The sequence below is a fragment of the Podarcis tiliguerta genome (genome assembly GCF_965153285.1).
Source record: "Podarcis tiliguerta genome assembly, chromosome: 18".
Taxonomy (NCBI): Eukaryota; Metazoa; Chordata; class Lepidosauria; order Squamata; family Lacertidae; genus Podarcis; species Podarcis tiliguerta.
In genome coordinates, this window is record NC_139551.1 from 12155564 (window position 1) to 12162789 (window position 7226).

A 7226-nucleotide genomic window follows, 5' to 3' on the forward strand; every position below is an offset into this window, starting at 1 on the left:
GAATTTCAGCTGAAGAATCCCTGACAGATGGCCTCCCCCAACCTCTGCTGGAAAACCTCCAAGAAAGGAGGCAGATTTTTCTGCCAGGAAGTTCTTCCAAAGCACAGAACCGGAAGGGACACCCAAGGGTCATCTAGCCCAACCCTCTCCAAGCCAGGAGCCCGACTGCTGGGATCAGGCCAAAGGGGGACTATCCAGTCCAGAATCCTCTTCTCCCTCGGCTGCGCCCCCTTTGGCTCTGATCCCACTATCTGGCTCTTCTCATGGATCTTCCAGGTCCACAAGCAGTCTATCTGGATTCCTAGGTTCTTAGCAGTATTTGAGCAGCAGGCTGGGCTAGGTGGGCCCCCTTGGGGTCCGATCCAGCAGGCTCTTTCTTATGAGACCCCAGGCCGGTCACAGAGGTCGCCTGCCTTGCGCAAGGAGAAGGAATCGCCCCAGGCGACTCACTTGGCCTTATTGACATGTCCAAGCCGGACGGACGGAGAGCCAAACCTGCAGGGGCCAGAGGAAGAAGGAAGGAAGGAAGGAAGGAAGGAAGGGAAGAAGGAAGGAGGGAGGGAGGGAGGGAGGGAGGGAGGGAGGGAGGGAGGGAGGAAGGAAGGGAAGAAGGAAGGAAGGAAGGAAGGAAGGAAGGAAGGAGGGAGGGAGGGAGGGAGGGAGGGAGGAAGGAAGGGAAGAAGGAAAGAAGGAAAGAAGGAAGGAAGGAAGGAAGGGAAGAAGGAAGGAAGGAAGGAAGGAAGGGAAGAAGGAAGGAAGGAAGGAAGGAAGGAAGGAAGGAAGGGAAGAAGGAAGGAAGGAAGGAAGGAAGGAAGGAAGGAAGGAAGGAAGGAAGGAAGGAACAAGGAAGGATCAAGGAAGGAAAGAAGGGTGTTTGTTGATGCCATTTGCTGGAAACCACAGGAGGGAAGAGCGGCTCTTGTGCTCGGATCCTGCATGCGGGTTTCATAGAGTCATAGAGTTGGAAGGGACCCAGGGGCCATCTAGTCCAACCCCCTGCAATGGGGTCAGCCGCTGTGAGAACAGGGTGCTGGGCTAGACAGGCCCCCTTTGGGTCTAATCCATCAGTCCACCTCTTATTATGTCCTCATGGAGCCTCCAGGCCCAGAGGCAGTCTATATGCATTCCCAGGTCATATGGGGCATTTCGCCACTATGAGGCCAGGAGGCTGAGCTAAGGGGGTCTCCTTTGGGTCTGATCCAGCAGCCTGGCTCTTATTATGGAACTTCCAGGCCCAGAGGCAGTCTATCTGGATCCCTGGGGTTAGTGGGGTATTTGGCCACTGTGAGGCGGACGTGATGGGGCTCCCCCTGGGCCTGATCCCACCCCTCAGCCTCCGCATAGGAGTCAGGGTCTGATCCAGTTCCCAATCTGGGTTGATGGCGTCTTCCAAAACTGAATTTTAATATGCAGTTTTATTTCACTATCTCAAGGGGAGGCGTTGCCATGGAAATGAACAACAAGATCTGTTCCATCAGATCCTCAGGATTCAGATCCGTTTAAAGCAAAGTCATAAAACAAGCAGCCCCCCCCCCAATGCTCCAGTGACCGTCACCCCAAAGGGAGCGACCCCAAGATAAGAACTGGCACCACAAAGTCCCTCAATTTTGCTGCATTGCCGGGGGTTGGGCTGGATGACCCTCGGGGTCCCTTCCAACTCTACAATCCTATGTCACTTGTGGTGGGAATGTAAGTTGGTGTGAAATTTCGGGAGTTCAATTTCCACAGGAATGATCATCCTTTTCTGAGAAACTATCATTTGTTGCCCAGAATTAACAGATAGTTTTTTAACGATACCAATTGTCAAAATAATTGGTCTCATCTTTGATCTCGACAGCTCAAATAGTAATTGCAACACAGGGGGGGGGGGAACAAGCCCAACATCTTACACTGAGCTCTTGGTCCCAGTCACTCACTGAGAAGATTAGGCGTAATTTGAGATTACTAGAAGGACTAGGACCCGCCCCGCCCCCCCGCACTTTCTATATGATTTTGCATTCCTTTATTACATTGGATAACGCTAATAAAAAGGAATCCGTTGTTTTAACCGAAGTGCAATTGGACTTATTCTGCACGCCAGTTTTACAGTTTTCAGTTCAGTTTTCACCTACGATTACAACAGCTTTATAAAGCGATATAAGAAAATCCTTACCAATAAAAGAATAGATGTTGGCACAGTTTAAGGATATATATGTATATTTACTCCAGTCTGTGCTTCTGCAGAGGTAAGACCAGACCTTTGACCCCCCCACTGCAGACAGGGCCTAGCAAACATTGCGCACCTGGGGGGACAGGTGTCCTGCCTCTCCCTGCCCAAAAAAAGCCACCTGTTCACACACAGAGAAGATATATATCTGCAGAAATATATTCCATCCAGGTGGCAGAGAGATAAGGAAAACAAAGGCTTCTTCCTTGCAGCAAATCTGGCCTGGGAGAGGTTCCTGCAAAAATTACCTGTCCAGGTAAGGAGCAGGGAAGGAAAAGAGGTTCGAGGGTGCACCTGCGCTCATTTTAAGGTTTGATATTTTATGGATGTTTTTGTATTTTGCAGGAAGCCGCCCAGAAGTGGCTGGGGAAACCATATTATTATTATTATTATTATTATTATTTCCCCCATTTTGTTCCCCAGAAAGGAGCAACTGGTGCTTGGCCGCCTGGCAGAAAAAGCATCCCCACCTCCGTCCTCCTGACACCAGTTTTGGCATTTGCCAAGGGCCAAAAGGTGGGCAGGATGAGGATCCAATCCTGACCGGGTGCTGTGCGTCTCGCAATGGAGAAAGGCAATGGAGAGTTGGCACAGGTCCAAAGCCAGAGCAGCAGCATCGTGAGCATTTCAGGCCTTTGCAAATGGGATCCTGACCCAGCCTGAGCTGCCCCTCCACACACCCCTTTCTCAGGGGCAGTTGGCCCTCCATCACTGCCCTTATTTGTGCAGGATCTTGACCTGTCTCCGTTTAGCTACGCAGCCAGACATGGCTTGGCCATAGACGGCACCCAGACATTTTTTTACATGCACACACACATATATAATTTGCACACACACACACTTTTCTCAGGAAATGCACCTTCCAAAATAATAATAATAATATTATTATTATTATTATTATTATTATTATTATTATTATTATTTTATTATTATTATTTTATTATTCAGCTTCCTTCTCCATTCTCATGAATAACAACACCTTCGTCCAAGCCAAACAACGCATCAGGCAAGTTCATGCAATGCCCTGCAAACATGCAATGGAAAATATATATTACCGTAATTGTTTTTCTCCCACGGTGGGATTCTAATTTTTTTGCGCTATGTGTTTTGGATCAGAACCAATAAATTTGGAAGCAGCTTCCCCCACCCCCTAAAAATGAACCCACAGCGTCCGCCTCTTGATACAGCTAATTAGGGTTTTTCTTTATCTCCCCCACCCGAATTAAATATTGCAAATAGGGGTCTTGGGGGGGGTGGCCGGATTCACCCCCGATCTTTGAAATTCTTGCATGGGCATTTTTCTTGCAACGCTGCAGCCCCCCCCCCCCAAAAAAAAACCTGCATGGGTGTGCAAAAGGTGGGTGATAATAATACCAGGCCGGGGGGGGGGCAAATGCACTGACCTGTTTCCGCCCCTCGGCATCCCCGGCACCTGCTCCGCTCCCCTCTTTCGTTTTTGCAAAAAAGAGGGGGGAGGGGAGAAGTGGGGGGAGGAGAAAAGGCTGCCCCCCCCGCGCTGCAGGGAGGAGGAGGAAAGGGGCGGGGCTCCGAGCAGGAAAGGAGGCTGGCTCCTGATTGGCTGCCCCGCCCGCCAGCAAACGCGGCTTCTGGGCTAGCCTCGCCCCCTGTCCCCGCCCACCCGGGAAGCTCATTTGCATATTTAAAGAGGCCGCATCCTTTTCACCTGCTTGTAAACTGTCATTTTGGGGATGGGGGGGCAGCGTAGGGAGAGAGGCAAAAAATGCATCTCTGTCCAACTGCACAAAGCCAACAATATAAAAACCCCTCCCCAAGAACTACAAAATAGGGGGGGGGGGCTTAGAATCATAGAATTGTAGGCTTGGGAGGAACCCTGAGAGTCATCTGGCCAAACCCCCCCCCCCGCAAGGCAGGAATCTCAGCTATTGAACCTGACCTATGTGCGAGAAAGGAGGAGCCACCACATTTCTGCCCCCCCAGGAACCACCAAGAAACCACAGAATTGTACAGTTGAAAGGGGCCCCCAAGGGTCATCCAGTCCAGCCCCCTGCAAGCAGGAATATGCAGCTGTCCCATGCGGGGATCGAATCTGCGACTTTGGTATTGTCAGCACCAGGCTCCACCCAACTGAGCTATCCAGGCTCACACCAGCCCTATGATGGATCTCTCCATCCACACCAGTGGCATAACAGCCTGCGTGGCTTGCACTTCAATCCGACATGCAAACGCATCCACCCCTCCGCTCGCCCTAAGGCAGGACTGAGCTGCATCCCCAAGATCAAAGGTTTGTGTTGATCCAGGTGGCATCCTGCGTCCTTGCAAGGCTCAACTCAGCACTGCAGGCCTCAGAAGACGGAAAAAGCCCAAGTTGCAAAAAGCAGGCCAGAAGGAGGAAGCTCAGAAAAACAGCAGGTGCAATTAAAAAAAGAAACCAACCCACAAAAAGAAGAACTTGCTTGGCAGAGGAAGGCGGTTCGTCATCTCCTGTGTGAAACTAGAACTTGTTCTGCTAAGACAATGAATGCCTGTGATGGTCAACAGTGATGCAGTGCAGAGCCCTGGGTTAGATCACAGAATAGAATTGTATAATTGCAAAATTGGAAGGGCCCCCAAGGGCCATCCAGACCCCCTGCAAGGCAGGAATCTCAGCAAACACATCCCTGACAGATGGCCTTCCAACCTCTGCTCAAAGATCTCCAAGGAAGGAGAGTCCACCACCGTTCCGCTCTTGAACAGCTCTTACTGTCAGAAGGTTCTTCCTGATGTGGAGTCAGAATCTCTTTTCTTGTAACCTGAAGCCATGGGTTCAAGTCCTGCCCTCCAGAGCAGCAGAAAACAAGCTTGTTCCCTCTTCCATGTGGCAGCCCCTGAGCTCAACATACCCAACTCCCTCAACTGCTCCTCATCAGGCTTCGCCATCATCCTCTGCTCACATTCCAGCATGTTTGTTTGGCAATCTCCTCCTTAAATCGTGGTGCCCAGAACTGGACACAGTATTCCAGGTGTGACCTGACCAAGGCAGAATAGAGTGGCACTATGACTTTTCTTGATGCAATCTAGTACAGTGTTAGCTCTCTTTGTGCTGCTGCATCACACTGTTGACTCATGTTCGGCTTGTGGTTCACCAAGACCTCTAGATCCTTTCCCCATGTACTACTGGCAAGCCAGGTGTCCCCCTTCCTGCATTTATGCATCTGGTTCTTCCAGCCCAAGTACCAAACCTGACATTTGTCCCTTTGAAAATTCGTTTTGTTAGTTTGAGCCCAAGTCTCCAATCATTTTGATTCTGTTTTTTGTGGCATTCGCTCCCCCTCCCCGTTTGGAGCTGTCTGCAGATTCAATGAGCATCCCCTCGACTCCTTTGCCCAGGTTGTTTGTAAAGATGGCACAATCATTGAGATCGAGGCAATGCAGAATTTAAATGGGGCAACCTGAAGGCTCCACCGATTAATGGGTTAGATCCACCTTCGCCAACCTGGTCTTCTTGAGGGCAGCTTCCAGTCAGAATGGGCTGCCCAGAAATTCTATCGGGGGTTTTTACATCTCCAAAGGGCTACCTCCGACTTTTAAAGCTAGTCAGTCTGGAATCAAACACACAGACACACACCTCCCCAAAGCATTGCTTCTGAACCTGATCCATTACTCCCGAGGAAGGCCCTATCAATGAGCTCAAGAAGCTCCCCCTTCCTTTGCTTAAGCCGGCCTGCACAGACAGGGAACCCTTTGTCAGTAAGGAAGGTGGCAAAGGATGTCTGCACAGGTGTGGCAGGTGAGGCGAGTCCCTGGTGGTCCAGCCTGGGGATGCTTTGAAACAGCATCTCTTCCACCCAGGCGGTTGCCATGGCAACAAACTCTCTTCCCCCTCCATCCCTTCTTCCTGCGCAACCAATAGCAACAAAGCTATTAAAGGACCTAAATGGGGAGGGGAGAGCCATGGACTCAGTCCAGAGCATCTTCCCTTTGTAGTGGTGGGTGGATCTGATGCCACTTGCAGCTGCCCCTCCCTTGGCAAGAGGTGGAGGAATCATGGGACTGTAGATGGAAGAGACTTCAAGGGTCATCCAGTCCAACCCCCTGCAAGGCAGGAATATTTCTGTCCAACATGGGGCTCCAACCCACGACCCTAAAATTGAGAGCAAGCACCCAAAGAGCTGCTGGATCAGGCCAATGGTCCATTTTGCATCCCAGCATCCTGTCTTCACAGCGGCCAACCACGATGGGAAAACGATTCAAACACAAGAGCAGCTCTGCCCTCCTCCAGTTTCCAGCAACTGGGATTCAGAAGAATCGCAAACAGAGCCATCCTGGCTAGCAGCCATCTGCCTCCTGTGGCAGAGAGTTCCAGAGGTTGATACTGCGCTGCGGGAAGGACTTTCTTGTAAGCATCCTGAAAAAGGAAGGCAGCAAGGCGGCAATTGATGGCTACTAACCTCCAAATGCCAGAAACCACAGGAGGGGACAGGTGCTATTTTATTCAGGGCTGGCTTGTGGGCTTCCCTTTGGCGGCACCCGAGTGGCCACTGTGAGGACAGGATGCTGGACCAGGACCCCCCAATTTTGACTGATACAGCTACATCCAGGCCCTTCTAAAACCTCCAGGTTCAAAGGCAGTCTACCTCAATTCCCAGTTCTGAGAGGCATTTGGCCCTAAAAATGTGCAGAAAGGCTTTTCCCCTAGGGACACCAGTCGCATCCCCCCACTCTCCCGCCTCAAAGGCAAATGTTTTAATTGCTGCTTTGCCTCTTTTTACTCCTTGGGCTCGTCCTTTTTTATTATGGGTGCCTAACATTTTGATGAAATCCTTTTATTGTATATTTTATTTTATTGTATATTTTATTGTATATTTTATGTCCACAGGCTATGTCATTAAAATTATTAATTATTATCAATGGTTCCTCTTCATCATCAATGGTTCCTCTTCATCTTGGAGAAGAGTGTCTAGTGGGGTGCCACAGGGTTCTGTCTTGGGCCCGGTCTTATTCAACATCTTTACCAACGACTTGGATGATGGACTCAAGGGCATCCTGATCAAATTTGCAG

The 7226-nt window shown here is 50.3% G+C and overlaps 1 protein-coding gene across 1 annotated transcript in view; it reads right to left on the reverse strand.

Annotated features, from left to right (window-relative positions):
• The window catches only part of FCHO1 (FCH and mu domain containing endocytic adaptor 1), a 36724-nt gene extending 33068 nt beyond the window's left edge, over window positions 1-3656 (reverse strand). The window contains exon 1 of the mRNA XM_083421428.1: window positions 3610-3656. The gene's annotated coding sequence lies outside the window, so the exon portion shown is untranslated. The remainder of the gene's footprint in view (window positions 1-3609) is intronic.
• Window positions 3657-7226: the final 3570 nt, after the last annotated feature.